Source organism: Chrysochloris asiatica, unplaced genomic scaffold, assembly GCF_000296735.1.
Source record: "Chrysochloris asiatica unplaced genomic scaffold, ChrAsi1.0 scaffold00100, whole genome shotgun sequence".
NCBI classification, from domain to species: domain Eukaryota; kingdom Metazoa; phylum Chordata; class Mammalia; order Afrosoricida; family Chrysochloridae; genus Chrysochloris; species Chrysochloris asiatica.
This window is the reverse complement of record NW_006408618.1, coordinates 5,659,209-5,677,009: the sequence shown is the minus strand read 5'-3', so window position 1 is coordinate 5,677,009 and position 17,801 is coordinate 5,659,209. Positions and strand designations below refer to the sequence as shown.

The 17,801-nt window shown below is 43.6% G+C and overlaps 1 pseudogene; it reads right to left on the bottom strand.

Moving 5' to 3' along the window:
• Positions 1–12,832: 12,832 nt before the first annotated feature.
• LOC102822978 lies at positions 12,833–13,143 on the bottom strand (annotated as a pseudogene).
• Positions 13,144–17,801: the final 4,658 nt, after the last annotated feature.

The following is a 17,801-nucleotide window of genomic DNA, read 5'->3' as shown; positions in this document are numbered from 1 at the left end:
TTCTGCATTTCCCTACTTTTTACCAAGATTCTGCCATAAAATTTTCTATCGAAACATTGAGTAACTGTAAGCAGGCACCATCCAGTTCTTCTGGTCTCATGGCAAAGGCAACAGTTGCTTATAGAAGCAATTGGACACACAGTTATCCATTTTAGTTTCATGGGACTTTATCACCCTCAATGCCATCAGTGTCCCATGGCTGTACATAGCCCACTGTGGTGTTCATCCTGCTGTTCTGTTTGGTGTGTCTCCACTTTTAAGCAATTAGCATAGCGGTTACGAATTGGGCTGTGAACTACAAGGTCAGCAGTTCGAAACTACCAGCTGTTATGCGGGAGAAAGATGAGGCTTTTTGCTCCTATAAAGATTTACAACCTCGGAAACCCTGTACAGGGTTGCTATGAGTCGGAACCGACTCCACGGCACACAGCCACCACCACCACCAGGGCAGGGTCTGTGTCAGTTCACTACTACATCCTAGGTACCTAACCCAGTGAGGGACCTAGAACAGGTGCTGAGAAAACATGTGATAAATAAGTAAATAAATGAGAGTGGGGCTAATAAGAGTCCCAATCACACAGGGTTTCTGTGAGGATAAAAGGAGCTAATACAAGTAAATTGCTTGGAACATTGTGTAAAATTTTTGTTAGGTGCCCTCGAATCAGTTCTGACTCATGGCAAAACTGTTCAACAGAAGAAACACTGCTTGGTTCTGCACCATCCTCACAATTGTTTCTATGTTTGAGCCCATTGTTGCTGCCACTGTGCCAATCCATCTGGTTGGGAGTCTTCCTATTTTTCACTGATCCACACTTTACCAAGAATTATACTCTTCTCTGGGAACTGGTTCTTCCTAACAATATGTCTAAGGTACAAGAGATGAAGACTCACCATCCTGGCATCTAAGGAGCATACTGGCTGTACTTCTTTCAAGACAAATATATTTGTTCTGGCAGTCCATGGTACAGTCAATATTCTTTGCCAATACCATAATTCAAATAGATTCATCTATGGTCTTCCTTATTCATTTTCCAACTTTTGCATGCATATAAAGCAACTGAAAAGACAATGGTTTGAGTCAAGCACACTTTAGTCCTTAAAGTGACATCTTGGCTCTTTAACACTTTCAAGAGGTCTTTTGCAGCAGATTTGCTTAATGCAATATGATATTTGATTTTTTGACATTGTTTCCATGAGCAATGATTATAGACCCAAGCAATAGAAAGTCTTTGACAATTTCCATCTTTTTTCCATTTATAATGATGCTATTTATTGGCCCAGTTGTGAAGAATTTTTGTTTTCTTTACATTGAGATGCAATCCATATTGAAGACTGTAATCTTTGATCTTCATCAGTATTTTGTACTCTTGCTTCCAGCAAGCAAGGTTGTGTAATCTCTATATTTCATGTTGTTAATGAGTCTTCCTCCAATTATGATGCCATGTTTTTCTTTATAAAATCCATCTTCTTAGATTATTTGCGCAGTATGCAGAGTTAATAAGTATGGTGAAAAAATACAAGCCCAGTGTATACCTTTTCTGATTTAAAATCATTCCATACCCATTTGTTATTTTTGAATGGCTGCCTCTTGTTCTATTATAGGTTCCTCATGAGCTCAGTTAAGTGTTCTGGAATTCCCATTCTTTAAAATGTTATCCATAGTTTGTCAGGATCCACAGAGTTGAATGCCTTTTCACAGTCAATAAAGCACAAGTAAATGTCTTTCTGGTAGTCTCAGCTTTCAGCAAAGGTCCACCTGACATCAATGCTATCCCTCATGCCAAGTCCTCTTCTGAATCCTACTGGAATTCTGGCAGCTTCTTGTCAATGTATAGCTACAACTATTTTTGAATTATCTTCAGCAAAATTTTACTTGTATGTGATATTAATGATGTTGTTCAATGACTTCTGCATTTTATTGCATCACCTTTCTTTGGAATGGGCACAAAGAAAGGAGAGGCTCTCTTCCTATCAGTTGGCCAAAATAGAAGGCCACAAAACACTCGAAAGCCATGAGCCATTTGGAAGGAAAAGTTAGATATCACATTGTCTCTGAATATTACAAAGGTACATTGTGGTCACAACTCCCTTTAAAAAGGTGTTTTGAGGCTTATTCAGAAAGTCAGAGTGAGGGTTCTGGAATAGAGTATTCTTGAGTGGTTCTACCATCCAGTGAGGATGATTGTCCAAGTCCTGCTCCCACCCCTTCTCACGTGGTAGATGATCACAGCATCCATCACTTACAGAATGCATTTCATCTAATATTTCATGTTTATTCTTCACAACAATCCTATTAGGCAGGAACTGTAATTTTACAGATAGGAAAAATTGTGTCACAGTCAAGTAATGGAAGAGGACTCAAATTCAGCACACTGTTCTTAGTAGACTATCCACAGAGATGGTGCTGGTCCAGCTTGGGCATCATCTTTACTGGATCTAAATGTGTGCTTCAGTTCCAGAGTTGTTCTGAAATCTCTGGACTCCTCAAGGGGGTCCTAACCTGGGCTTCAGTAACTAGGAAATGGCTCAGCATGTCCCCAGGTGGGCTGGAAGGAGAAGAAGAACACACACTTGGTGGGATCTGTTTCACCACCTGCTCTGACAACCCTTGCCTTTGGTAAGGCTCAGTTGCCTTTCAACCAGCCAGTCAGTCACTAGTTCCTACTGGAGAAGCAAGAGATAAACACTGCAGGCAAGAGTTCAAGAGGGGAGGGGTGCACAGAGCTGCTCCACCAGCTGTGAGGTCTAGATGAATACCAAGCAGCCACCACTGAAGGCAGGAAGGCGGAGGAGCAACAGTGGGACAGCAAGAGGGGCTGTCAGGGGGCAGATGGGGGTGATGCTGACCCAACTTCCTGTGGCTGGGAAAAGCTATCCTGACCAAATTTCTCCTTATGACAGTCAGAGGTCCTGATCAGCAATTAGGACAAAGGAATAAGTATGGGGGTGAGGTGCTGCTAATGAATGTGAGATGGTGGCAGCTGCACAGTGTGGTTTCCACTGAGCTGTTTTTCACTCCCAACCTGCCTACACTGCTTGGGTGACTGAATTATACATCTTCTTGAAGTTCAGTGTCTATGTCTATAAAACTGAGATAGCAATAGCACCTACCTTACAGTGAAGGAGTCCTGGTGGGTGCTAACTGGAAAGTGGGTGGTCAATACCCACCTGTCAACTGCTCTGCTGAAGAAAGGTGTGACCATTTGTTTCTGTGAGGACTGTTGTTGTTAAGTGCCTTCCAGTTGGTTCCAACTCATAGCACCCCTATAAAGGGTTTCCTAAGAGTGGCTGGTGGGTTTGAACAGCCAACTTTTTGTTAGCAGTCCAGTGCTTTCCCTACCATGCCACACCAGGATGTCCTATAAAGATTACTGCCTTGGAAAACCTATGGGGCAGCTCTGGTGTTGTTAAGTGCCATCCAGTCGATTCCCACTCATAGCGAGCATGTATACCATTTCCTAGACAGTAAATCTTTGCAGGATCAGGAAGCATCATCTTCCTCCATGGAGTGGATGGAGGGCTCTAACCTCAGACTTGTGTCCAGTGCCTATCCTGCAGAGCCACCACATTATCACGGGGTAGCTCTACTCTGTCCTATTGTGTTGTTGGTAAGCGCCATCAAGTTGGTTCCGACTCATAGCAACCCTGTGTATAGCGCTTCCAAGGAACAGATGGTGGGCTTGAACTGCTGGCTTAGGGTCTTTATTTGACTTGACCACAACAGGTTTCATTTGGACCTTGCAGTGAAGGGAAGATGGTGGCTAAGTGCTAGAATTCTCACCTTCCTGGGTTCAATTCCTGGCCATTGCACCTCATGTACAAGTATGCTGAGCAGGCTTCAGCAGAGCTAGCTGTAGGATAAGCACTGGACTGAAAACCATGCAAACCACAAGGTTGACAGTTCAAATCCACTAGCTGTTCTCAGAAGCCCTGTACAGGATTGCTATGAGCCAGAACCACCTGATGACACACAACTACAAGATATACTAGGAAAACAGGTCGTTTGAAAATCAGACAGTGGAATCCTATGGACCACAACTCTTTGATCTGCAATTAATCATGGGGACAGTGCAGGACTGGGCAGTGGTTTTCTCTCATTTTGCATGGGGTTGCCATGAATCATAAGTTAACTCTGACAGATAATACCCACCATTTTGCAGTATTGTGAGGAACAGAGTTGGTGTATGCAGAGTGCTGACACATGGCCCATCAGAGGCAGGGAGCTCACTGAACACTGGTTGAAGGAAAAACAACCGCTATAATCACAATAATGTGAATATTCTTGCTGTTGTTGTTAAGTGTCATCAAGTCCATTCCATCTAATAGACATCCTGTATAGGGTTTCTGAGGAGTAGGTGATGGGTTTGGACCGCCAACCTTGTGGTTCATGATTCAGCCCTGATCCTACAGCACCACACCAGAAGTCCAAATAAGAATATTAGAGATGCTAACTGAGCCATCCAATCTAAAGGTACATTTTCATTTGAGAAAATGCAACTCCCTTCAAAGACCAGTTTCCTCTTGGATCAGCAAAGCAAACATGAATGTGTAAAGAGTTTTTATGGGTCAACCTCTTGGTTTAGACTAGCATGTATGCCTAATATCCCATCAACACCTTTGCTTGGTTCTGATTCCTTACACAGTTTTCATCATGCAATGGATCACTACAAAAGGCAGGCATCACTACACAGTTTCTGTCTGCCTCCTCCTCCTTCCTGCTCCTCTCCTCCCTCCTCCCAGGATCTGTTACAGGAGTTTTATTCCCCTTAATTTACTCTCGGCAAATTGCTCAGCTTGAATACTGTTATTCCACGGCTCCATGAATGGAGCGTCGTGAGACTTCAGCCCACTCGCTCTGCACGCAGTGCTCATTCTGCTGGGGAGAGCTCCCCTCACCAAATGGGAGGCAGGACCCGCCTGCCCCGGCCAGAGGTACCTTGTGAAATACCAAGTCACATGGCTTCTCATTTATACAGGGATTTATAGCTCCCAGAGCACAGCCATCTCCATCAGATCATTTACATAAATGCCATAGAAAAAGACAGAATACCTCTCATCTGTACAGCTTTTTTCCATTTGCCAAGTTCTCCGTATATATTACCTAATTTCTAGATAATGTATGATAATATTATCCTCTAAATATATATTGATTCTTTCCATATGAATAGTGTCATTGCCATCCATTGCTGCAAAGGAGTATGGACTGGATGGTTCCTTATACACCTAGGTATATGCTGTGTCCTTTGGTTGGGAGTCCATCCTTAGGGCCTATTGTTGTTGGAAGGCAGCCTTCTAGATGCCCCTCTGGTCTTCCTGAGTCAAAAGGCGAGAGGTACACCCAGAGGAATCTCAGAAGAAAGATCTGGTGATGTACTTCTGAAATATCAACCACTGAAAACTCTGTGGAGCATAGTTGTACTCTGTGGGGTCTCTGAGAGTCAGATTGATTTCCTATTTATATGCCCCTCCACCTGGGCCAAAGCAACTCTTTTCAAAGAGCCTTGCATTACTTCAGTAATGGGCCCAGCAGCTATGCTCTGGGCTCTGGTTTCCTAGTCCTGTTCAACAGTGTCCCAGAGCCCCAAAGCACAGAGCACAACTCTGTCCTGCCTGTCCCCAAGGACTTCGTGTCAGCTTATGCTGTAAGTGGCTCTCAAGCCTTGGTCCATTTGTGAGAAAATGGTGGTAGAACTCCTTAAAAACAAAACAAAAAAAACGCTTAAAGATTTCCTCAGTTTGTCCAATCCATCTCGCAACCTTGGTCATCTTCATCAAGGGCATATTCGATTATGTCCCCCACATCCATCTTTTACTCCTTTCCACCCTCAAATTCTACACTCAAACCATGCAAATCTACTTCCCCTCCCCTTGAAGTCCCTGGTGATGCAAACAGTTTCTGAGCTCTTCTGTTAAACAAACTAATAGAGATTCAAGTTCACCCAGAGGTGCCTCATTAGAAAGGTCTGGTGGTCTACTTCCCAGAAATCAGTCATTTGAAAACCATGTGGAGCACAGATCTACTCCGACATACATCAGGCTTCAGTAAGTTGGAATCAATTCAACAGTAATCAGCTACTGGTGAAGATTCAACAGTCTAGCATTTTTCTGGACGTGTGCATTGTTCTCTGTCGGAAATGCTCTCCCCTCATCTTTGCCTTGCTCACTGACTCATTTATTGCTGTAGGTTGGTTTTCCTGGAAGCAGACTCAGCCAGAGTGTTGCATGTAGGTTTTCTGGGGAGAACTCTTGAGTAATAGACTTGTAAGGAGTTGTTGTTGTTGTTGTTATGTGCTGTTGAGTCGGTTCCAACTCATAGCAACCCTATACAGGGTTTCTGAGGCTGTAAATCTTTACAGGAGCAGAAAGCTTCCTCTTTCTCCCACATAACAGCTGGTAGTTTCAAACTGCTGACCTTGAGGTTAGGAGCCCGATTGGTAACCACTACTAAGGAGGTTAGGAAGGCAGGATTCAGCACTCAGAGAAGCTGGCCCACAATGTGGCTTGCACTGTGGCCTCTGTGGACCCCTGCAAGGAGCTCTGCAACTGGGATGGACCTTCAGAGTTGTCTCAAATTGAAGTAGGGGCAAGGTCTTTGCATACCTGCATCCACCAGGGAAGGGTAGCGTTGGATGGCAAGTTTCAGGTAGTATAGGGCAATTCCCAGTGAGGGGCATAGCTGTGAGCCTTTAGCCAATATTCCCAGCCCAGGAGTTACATTTATCTGCCCTGAGGAAGAGACCTGAACAGAGTGTACAAACATCTACTACAGCTATAGTTTCCAAACTTTGCTGGACATTAGGATCACCTGGGGACCTTTCCAAAATCCTGATGCCCAGGTGAGACCCCACACTATTTAAATTAGACCTCCCCCACCCCATGGAGTCCTGTTGTGGCACTGTACGATATGCACAGGACTACTAACTACAAGGTTGGTGGCTCAAACCCACCAGGTGCTCCTTGGAAACCCTGTACAGGGTTGCTATGAGTCAGAACTGACTCAATGGCCCTTAACAACAGCAACAGTTCCACCATATAAAGAGTCTGAGTAGTATGGTGGGTTATATGTTGGGCTGCTAATCACAAGGTCAGCAGTTTGAGTCCACCAGGCAAACTGAGGAAGAAAGATGGGGCTTTCTGCTCTGATAAAGAATTACAACCTTGGAAACCTTATTATGAGCCCAAACCGACTAGATGACTTTCCCCCGCCCCCACTATACACACCCACACCCACACACACACACACAAACACACACACGTATGTACATACATTATGATGGAGCTAGTCTGAAGTATGAGCATGGTATTGGGGATTTGGAAAAGCACCTAAATGAATCTAATGTGCAGAAAGCCACTGCTTGACACTCTTCCTTTAAGAATCAATAAAGACATGGCTCCTGCTGAGCAGCTGGCCCTGAGTGCTCAAGACAGTAAGCTAGTCCCTCTCCTAGGTACACTGACCTCCCTGGAGATAGGAGCTGAGTATATGAATGAAAATCAGAATACACGAATCAATCAATCAATGGGTGAAGCGAATGTATGAGTTTAGGAATGGATATTTATGTAAAAGAATAGAGAGAAAAAAGGAAGCAAGAAAGGAAAGAGGGAAGGAAGACATTAAGAAAACAAGGAAGAAAGACAAGTATCAGGTAACTCCACTTTCTTTACAGTCCTTAACTGGATTTATTCATTTTCTATTACTATGTACCAAGTTAAGGAGGCCTGGTGGCTCTGTGGGTTAGGATTTGGGCTGCTAACCTCAAGGTCAGTGTGAAGTTAGCAGGGTCACTAGCAAGTAACCAGCTATCATGAGTCAGACTTGACTCAGTGGCTGTGGGTTTGGTTGGTTTTTATGTAATACATTATCACAAACTTAGCAGCCTCAAGCAGCACACAGTTAGTACCGCTCTGTTTCTGCAGGTCAGTCAGTAGTGTAGCATGGCATTGCTGCACAGGGGTCTCAGAAGGCTGCAATATAGTTGTCTGCTGGGCTATGGTCTCATCTGGAGTCCAAGGTGGTCCTACAAGCTCATTCAGGTTGTTGCCAGAATTCAGTTCTTTGTGGCTCTAGCACTGCTTTCTTACTGGCTCTTGGCTAGGAACCACTCTTAATAACTAGAGTCCATCTCAGGGCCTAGCCATGCAGCCACATCCATAGAATGTCCACAGAGCATTTGCTTTCTTCCAGACCAGCAAGAGAGAGTCTCAAGTGTTTTACCTCCTTGTAAAGACTCATCTGATTAGGTAAGAAGCATCAGAGATATGCTCCCTTTTCATGAATTCAGTGAACTTGTTAGAGGCCTTCATTACCTCTGCAAAAGGTCTTTGCACATAGAATGCGTCACAATCATGGGAGCTATTTCCTATTAGAATTAGAATGCGTCACAATCATGGGAGCTATTTCCTATTAGAATTACAGACTCTCAACCACACTCAAGGAGAATGGGCTGTACAGGATGTGTACACCAGAGGTGGGATGTTAGGAGCCATCTTGGAACCCTACCTCACACACTGGGTCACAAGTCTATTGTTACTGTGTCTGCCACTGCTCACCCATCAGTAGTCCTATTTCTTGGCCAAGACTGCATTTATCTAGTAGCACAACAATGGTTGAAAGAGGAAAGCCAGGCAAAGAGCTGGACATCCACCCTTCTATTCTTTATCTTTTCTGTCAGGTCCCTTTGAACAGGGAGAATTTCTTTCTGTGAAATGGTCTTAACCAGGCTTTTCTAGGCCATGTGCATTCCTTGCCCTGCTGCATCCCTGCATGGAAAGTCTCTTTTCCTAATCTATTTTCAGTCCTGAAACCAAGCTCCAAAGCAACATCTGGTTCTGTTTTTAAAACAAAGCACTGCCTGAACTGGGTAGAGAAGCACAGAAGTCAAATGCGTGCTTGTCCCCAAGGCCACCCAGCAGGCAGCCCAGCCTTGGTTCTTCCCTCCCACCCTTCTTCCTCTCAGCATCCTTTGTTGTCAACATATAACTTCTATTCACCTGGGCCTATTATGGGGTTCTGGGGCTATTGGGTTTATAGCTAGGTCAGAGCCACTGTGCTTCTGAGACCCTCCCAGGCTCCAGATCCACTCAGAAATTCAACATCCATGCAAGGAAAATAGAAATGGAGAAAAATGTGACTTGTAAGGCCAAAGCTCTACTGTTTAACTTTTCCTTCTGGCAAGTGATGAATCTGCTGGCCACTCCCTAGGCTCAATGTTCAGTATCTAGAACCCAGGTAACTGATGTGTCATAGTAGAAGCTACTCCATCCCAACAACCCTAGATGAAGGAGTGTCTCTTTCATGACACCCCCCAGTGATGGGAAGACAGTTTTTTTCTTTCCACCAAGGATGTTGTTCTGACTTTGCTATTGTTCTCATTTTGGTTCAAGTCTCAGTAAACTTGTGGCTATCCTAAGATAAGAGTTACCACCATATGAGGGCAGAAGGGGCAGGTAGAAGTCACATGTGAAGTCTAAAGTCTCCTCAGAGAGGGGAAAGGCTGCTAGTACATGTATGAGAACCATAAACATAGAGAGGTATTATATTTTCCAGGACAAGTTTATGTTCTTATGTTCTATTGTGCTGCTCCCAACTTGTACTTACCAAACCAGTTCAATCGTAGTTCTAAAAATATGATCACAGTCATTATTTAGTTCAATGACTGGGAGGGTTGTAAGAGGGCCGTGGTCAAAGGTCTGCTCCTGGTCATTAAGTGCTGTTGAGTCAGTGCCGACTCACAGCAACCCTATGGAGGATTTCCGAAGAGCAGCTGGTAGGTTTGAACCACCGATCTTGAGGTTAGCAATCCAGTGCTTATTCTACAGTGCCACACCAGGGCTCTACTCCTGGTAAGATAATCCATTAAAAACAAAAAGTAGGTTCATTCTTCACCCTCACCTAACATCTCTGTCAGCTCACTCTCAATGACCTTGAGGCACATAAATCAGAACACTGGAGGCATATGATGACTGAAGCCTAAACCAACCCCATGGCCATCCTGCCAATTCTGACTCCCAGCGACCCTATATAGGGTTTCCAAGATTATCAATCTTTATGGGAGCAGACAGCTTCATCTTTTCTCCCAAGGAGCAGCTGCTGGTTTTAAACTGCTGACAAATGCCTACCCCATAGCACTACCAGAGTTCCTTATATGATGGCTATTTGATAGTGGTGGTTATATGCCTTGGAGTTGGTTCTGACTCATAGTGAACCTGCATAGGGTTTCCGAAGCTGTAAATCTTTATGGGAACAGAGAACATCTTTCTCCTGCAGAGTGACCAATAGATTCCTACTGCTGACCTTGTGGTTAGCAGCCTAATGCAAACCCACTATGTTACCAGGGCTCCTTTATATGATGCTGTCATTGTTGTTGTATTAATTCTTGTCGAGTCAGTTCTGACTCATAGTGACCCTGTATAGGGTTTCTGAGGAGCAGCTTGAACCACCAACCTTGAGGTTCAAACTGACCTTTCAGTCCAGCATGCTATCCCACAGCGCCACACCAGGACTCCTTATGATGACCAGGAGGGGGCAGTACTTTGATGAAATAATTAAAAGGGTAATTTGCTTAGTTAATCTGTTTCCTCCCAAACCAAATCAATTGTTTCAAGTCTGTTTCAGTTTATGTTTGAACTCATTCAGATATCTTGAAAGAAAGCCCTGGAGATCTGCTTCTATGAAGATTACAGCTAATAAAACCCTACGGAGCTCAGTTCTACTCTGTAGCACATGAGTTCACAATAAGTTAGAATTTACTTGTAACCAATGGGTTTTTGGAGTCTCTGGGTTGTGCAAATGGTTAAGCATTTGATGACCAACAAAGGTTGGCAATTTAAACACACCCAATGGAGCCTTGAAAGAAAGACCTGGTAATGTGCTTCTGAAAGATGAAAGACCTGAAAATCTTATAGGGCACAGTTCTGCAAATACATATGGTGTGTTGTCTAAGGTTGTGTGTCAACTTGGCTAAGCCAGGATTGGTTAAGATACAGTCATCTCCCATGATGAGATCTAATGTAATATAATCACATTCCCATGATGAGATCCACTATGAGAAGCCAATCAATTAAAAAGGAGTTTCCTCAGGGCTGTGACCTACTTCCATTATATAAGAATGCTTTGGCAAAGCTTGTTTACTTTCTGCTGGGTCTGGATGAGCATCCAGCTCATCATCTGACCTCTGGTTCTTGAATTTGAGCCAGCAGCTTACCATATTAGGAGTTAGCAGCCTGCCATCTTTCCTGCTGGCCTTAGATTCATTTGCCTCTGCAGCTTAAAGTCTACTTTCTGACCTGCCAATCTTGAGTCTTTCAAATCCTACAGCTATATGAGTCAGGAGAAGCTTCCAGCCTGACACCTGAAACACAGACTTGGAACTTGCTGCTTTCTGCAACTGTGTGAGTCAATTCCTTGAGATAAACCTCTATGCAAGTGTGTGTGTGTGTAGTTCTGTAGGATAAGATATGGATTGCTAACTGCAACATCAGCAGTTCAGTCCCACCAACCACTCCTCAGAAACCAAATGATGTGACAACACTTAACAACTATCTGTCTGTCTATCTATCTATCTATGTACAATGTGAGCCAATTCCTTGAGCTAAAACCCCCTCTGTTTATATAGGAGCACAGTGACTCTGTTGAATAACCATTAGACTGTGAATTGCAAAGTTGGTGGTTCAAGCCCACCAGCCACTCCTTCAGGAGAAAGATAAGACTTTCTGCTCTCACAAATATTTACAGTCTCAGAACTCCTACACAGGGTTGCTATGAGTCAGAACTGACTCAAGAGTGGTTAACAACAACATTGTTTTTCTTCTAAAAAAAAACCCAGCCTAAGACACATCAGGGTCATCATGTTTCCCCCAAGAAGAACTTCACCCAAAAGAAGACCATAGAGTGCAGAACACAGAGAGGGGAATGAAGCATGCTTTTCCCAGTAAACCTACGCTAAGGATCTGAGGGCACCCAGGGAAGAGTATTAAGGAGTTGAACAGAGGCAGCAAATACAAAACATGTCCAGGTTCTAATGTCAGCCAGGATGTAGGTGGATAAAGGTGACAGGCCAAGGAGCAGGGAGAAGATAGCTCAGCATCAGCCCTGAGTGCCCATAAAACATTTGACCAGTGTAGCCCTTAGAGCCAAGCTGGGTTCCCTTTATATACTCAAGATGTTAATTATTGTTATTGCAATTACTATTATTACTCATGAGATATGGTTCTCTTTGTTATTTTTAATTGGAGGGGAGGACAGTACCATTTCCAATTTCTGTTCTAAAGAAATGTTGTTCTACCTCTTCTGGATATGTTTCACAAGAAAAAACCACACACACACACACACACAAAAAAAACAAAAACAAACAAACAAAAAACCCAGAAACAACTGGAGAGATCCCACACAACTTCAACCTTGAAGGAGCACAAGCCCGAGGCATGTGCCTTGTGAAATGTTGACTTTCCTAGGTTTGCTTCTAGTTAATATTCCTTCTATTGTTGTTATTTTTCTTTTCAATTATGATCAGATGACCTTGTTACACAAAATGTGAGTCCCTAAATATGAGCCACAGAAGGCTGAGCAAACAGAGTCTATATAATCATATGCAACCTACCACCCAGATTAATATGGTGTATATTATTGCTAGATGATGATATTAATAGTTGTATCTTCTGCATGGTAACAGATCACACCAGACAGACAGTTGACCTAAATTACTCTTTAATGTATTATTTTATTTATTTATTTATTTGTGTGTGTGTGTGTGTGTGTGTGTGTGTGTGTGTGTGTGTGTGTGTGTAAGGTTTTTATTTGGGGGGGGGGGAGGCACAGTGGATAGGGACCTGCTCAGTCCTTCTTGGCAGCGCTTTCCTCATGGTGGCCAGGAAGCTCCTCTTGCTTCCTCTTGGAGCAGATGTGTGCCCCCACCCTTTTCTTGATGAACTTGAATGTCCGCTTATCCTTGGAGACCTTGAGCAGCTCCATGGCCCGGTGCTCATAAGGCGCAAAACTGCACAGCTCGCGGATCATGTCCGCATGAACTTGGTGTGCTTGGTGAGACGCCCATGGCAGCGGCTGTGCCTCAGCTTGCTCACGTTCTTGGTTACTTTGTGGCCCTTGTTGAAGCCAATGGCCATAGGGTAGCACACAGCCATGGCTGCTTCTCTTCAATGGCTGCTGCAGCGGAAGGCTAATGTATTGGTTTTATGATGCCAGGTTTTCAATCCTTTCCTCACTGCCCTCTCTGCTAGTTCTCCAGCATCTAAACACTCTTCAAATGTGTCTTCTCTACTCATGTTCCAACTAGGGCATGGCACTTCCCTGCCTTTGATACTAGGAAGCAAAGCACATGAGAAGTAGAATAATTGAAGAGGTTGCATAGGTTGGAGGGACAGGAGGTGCTGAAACAAATAATGCCAGTACTAGCTGCCATTGAGTCAACTCTGACTCATGTGTGTCAGAGTAGAACTGTGCTTCATGGAGTTTTCAGTGGTTGATCTTGTGGAACTAGATTTCCAGGCCTTTCCTCTGAAGCACGTCTGAGTGGACTCCAAGCAGCAACCTCTTTGTTAACCAATGGCATTACCCAGTGACTTATATAACAAATATGTTGTTACTAGCTGTCATCAAGGCGGCCCTAACTCATGGTGGCCACATGCATAAGATCAGATTGTTGTGATTTGTAGGCTGATTTTGGGTCAGGCCTTTCTTCCTAGTCTGCCTTAATATGGAAGTTCCACTGAAAACTGTTCAACATCTTTGCAACATGCTAACTTCTACTGACAGACAGTTTGTGACTGCATTGGGGTACACTGGCCAGGAATTGAATTGGTCTTCCTGTGTAGAAGATGAGGATTCTACCACTGAACCACCACCGCCCCTGAAACAAACATAGAAAGCTATTTTGCATCATTGTAGCTCACGGACTCATGGTGATTGAGGGTCTGAGGCTTCCCCATCTGACAGCTCCACCATTCAGAAGGAGAAGAGAGAGGAAAAGACACACTTACTTACCTTCCTGGACCTGAAAGTGACATACATCCCTCAGGTTCATATCCCATCTGAGAAACTTTTCATAGATGCAGCCACCACACCAAATGCCCTGCTGTAGAGTCAATTCCAACTCATAGCAACCCCACAGGACAGAGTAGAAGTTCTCCTCAGAGTTTCCAAGTCTGCGACACTGGAGGATCAGCACTGACTGCTGACTGCTGACCACAAGCAGCTGTTCAGAAACAGGGTCACTGTGAGTTGGAATCAACTTGACAGCACTTAACAACGACAACAAATCTTTAAGGATTTATGTATTTCTCCCAGGAGCACCTGGTAGGTTTGAACTGCCAATCTTCCATTTAGTAGGTTTAATCTACTGCATCACCTCGACTCCTTCATGGATGCAAGGGGACTAGAAAATGAAGCCATAGCAAGGCATCTGCTTCTAGCAACAATGTTATGCTATGTAAACGGGAACACTAATTCTTGGTGGGTAGTTAGTCATCTCTGCTGCCAGGCATTTAACAAAAGCCAAGCAGGGTTTCTATTTTACCAAGCATGATGTCTTTCCCCAGGGATTGGCTCCTTGTGATAAACATGTCCATAGTTAAGTGAGATGAAGCCTTCCATCCTCACTTTTAAGAAGTATTCTTCCAAACAAAGGATTAGAGAAAAACAAGGAAGACCCTCAACAAGATGGATGGACACAGTGTCTGCAACAATGGGCTCACAACATAACAATGATTGTGCGGATGATGCAGGACCAGGCAACATTTGGAGTAGGTAAAAGTTGGTGTGGCACTGTAGGATAAGCACTGGACTACTAACCATAAGGTCAGTGGTTCAAACCCACCAGCCACTCCTCAGAAACTCTATTCAAGGTTGCTAGGCATCAGAACCGACTGAAGGCACTAACAACAACAGCAAGGAACCTACTCGAGAGCATCTAACAACCACCAAACACGGCCTGTTTGACTTCAGCACTAGTGTTTATTCTGTAATACAAGCGCTGAAGAATCTGTGGGACTTGTTCATGGTATTGATGAGCGCCCAGGGCTCAAACATAGCTAAGATCCAGAGTTTCAGAAGCATGTTTCCTCGTATGCTGTAGAAGTTTGTTTCTTCTACAAGACCCCTAACAGTAGCTGTCTGAAACATCAGGGACTCAGGCTCAGAACCTTCTGTTTGTTTGCCCTTTACAGCAAAACCTTGTTAAGCATATAGTGCCTTGTCCAAAAGAGTGCACAATTGGAAGCAACTGTTTTTCCCCAGCTAACTGGATACCCTGTCACGCTCCAGTAAAAATATCAGATTATCTGAACTAGTTAATTCAAAATCCATTGTTCCAGGTTCCCTCGCCTTTCAAATTAATGGCATTTGCTGTAATTGACGGTGAGAGAGAAGGCAGGCAGAGGAACACATGATCCCACAAGTCTGAAAACTGAGGGGAAGTGAGGGGCGAGGAAAAAGGGAGGGCTTGCAGCAAAGTGTACTACGGTAAAATTAGGTTTTAAGTACTTCCCCCCCCCCCCAATCCTAAAGGATTCTTAAAATGAACCAAAGAGGAAAAGACAGTCTAGCCAGCTGTGCAATTAGTGTCACCATTAAGAATTCCGAGATGGGAGTTCTTTACCGCGAGCTTTGTTCTGTTAGAATCTCCCCTTCTGATACTTTGGCTGGATAAGCATGACTCAAAGGCCAGGAGGCAGAAGAGTGCTGTGACGTCACCATTTGCCAGCTGAGTAATGTGGGCTCTGGTAGCGTAGTGGTTACGAATTGGGCTGCTAATGCAGTTCGAAACTACCAGCCGTTTCGTGGGAGAAAGATGAGGCTTTCTGTTCCCCAAAAGATTTACAGCCTCGGAAACCCTATACAAGGCCGCTATGAGTCAGAATCAGCTCACTCCATGGCACACCACCACCAACTAACATTACAGTTACTTTCTGTATTCAAACAACTTGAATATCTGTGCAGGGTCACTATGAGTTGGAACCACGCTACTTAACAACAACAACAAAATGTAGGTAAGTCACTCTATTAATGTACCTAGCCCCAAAGGTCTGGATAAGGATTAAATGTATTAACATTGATAAAATACAAGAGGGCTTCAAAAAGTTCACGGAATAATTCTAGTATCTTTTAATTCTATTTTCACATACTTTTTGAAGCCCCCTTATATTTAGAGTAACATCTACAACAGGAGTGGTGAACATGTTTCTGCTAAAATCTATAATATCAACTTAAAAATTAGCCAGCTATATTTGGTTGAACTTTTAATTATCTCACACTAATGGAGTCCTGGTGTGGAGCTGAGGGTTAATGCATCAGACTGCAAAGCCATTTGAACCACAAGGTCGGTGGTTTAAGCTCACCAGTCACTCCTTGGAAACCCTATATGTGGTTGCTGTGGGTCGGAACCGACTCAACAGCACTTAACAACAACAACAATGGAGTCCTGGCATGCCGCTGCAGGTAAATACACTGGACGGCAAGATCAATTTGAATTGCAAGGTCAGTGGTTCAAGCTCATGAGTCACTGCTAGGAAATCCTATACAAGGTTGCTATTAGTTGGAACCAACTTGACAGCACTTAACAACAACAACAACAAATGGAATGGCTGGAACTGCAGTTGCCTTGGCAGCACCAGAACAAATGATTTCCCAGACCTTATAAGCCTGGGGGCCAAATGTTCCCCACCCCTGATCTACAACATAAACAACAACAAAAAATACTGCCATAGGGTTGGTTTCAATTCATAGAGACCCTAGGACAGGGTATAATTCACCAGAGTTTCCAAAGCTGTAAATCTTTATGGAAGTAGTTTACCACATCTTTCTCCCTTGTGGCTGGTAGGTTCAAACCACTGACCCTCTGGTAGGCAGGCAAGCGCTTAACCACTGCACCACTAGGACTCTTTACCTTGTTACTGTTTTTATTGTTGTTAAGTTCCATTGAGTTGGTTCAGGCTCAGAGAGACCCTAAAACGATTTTCTGATGTGTGACTCCTTACCTAGGATGTGTTGTTGTTAGGTGCCATCGAGTCAGCTGTAACTCATAGTGACCCTGTGTACAACAGAATGAAATATTGTCCGGTCCTGCAACATCCTCGCAATTGTAGTTATATTTGAGCCCAGTTACTTCCACTGTGTTAATCCATCTTTTGGGGGGTCTTCCTATTTTCTCCTGACCCTCCATTTTGCCAAGTATGATGTCCTTCTCCAAGGACTGTCCTTCCTGATATAACATGTCTGAAATATGAGAGATAAAGTTTCACCATTTTGGCTTCTAAGGAGCTTTCTGGCTGTACTTTCAACACAGATTTGTTTGTTCTTATGGCAGTCCATGGTACTTTTAACATTCTTTTCCAATACCATAACTCAAATGCATCAATTCTTCTATGGTCTTTCTTATTCATTGTCCAACTTTCACATGCATATGAGGTGATTGAAAATAACGTGGCTTGGGTCAGTCATGCCTTAGTCCTCAAACTGACATCTTTGTTCTTGAACACTTTAAAGAGTGTTTTTTGCAGATCTTCTCAATGCAATATATGACATTTGGTTTCTTGACTGCTGCTTCCGTGAGTGTTGATTTTGGATCCAAGCAAAATGAAGTCTTTGACAACTTCTGTCTTTTCTTCATTAATTGTGGTATTATTTATTGATCCAGTTGTGACAATCTTTGTTTTCTTTACATTGGGATGCAATCCTATTGAAGGCTTTGATCTTCATCAGCAATATTTTAAGTCCTCATCCCTTCCCACAAGCAAGATTGTATCATCTGCATATCACAGATTGTTAATAAGTCTTACTCCAATTACGA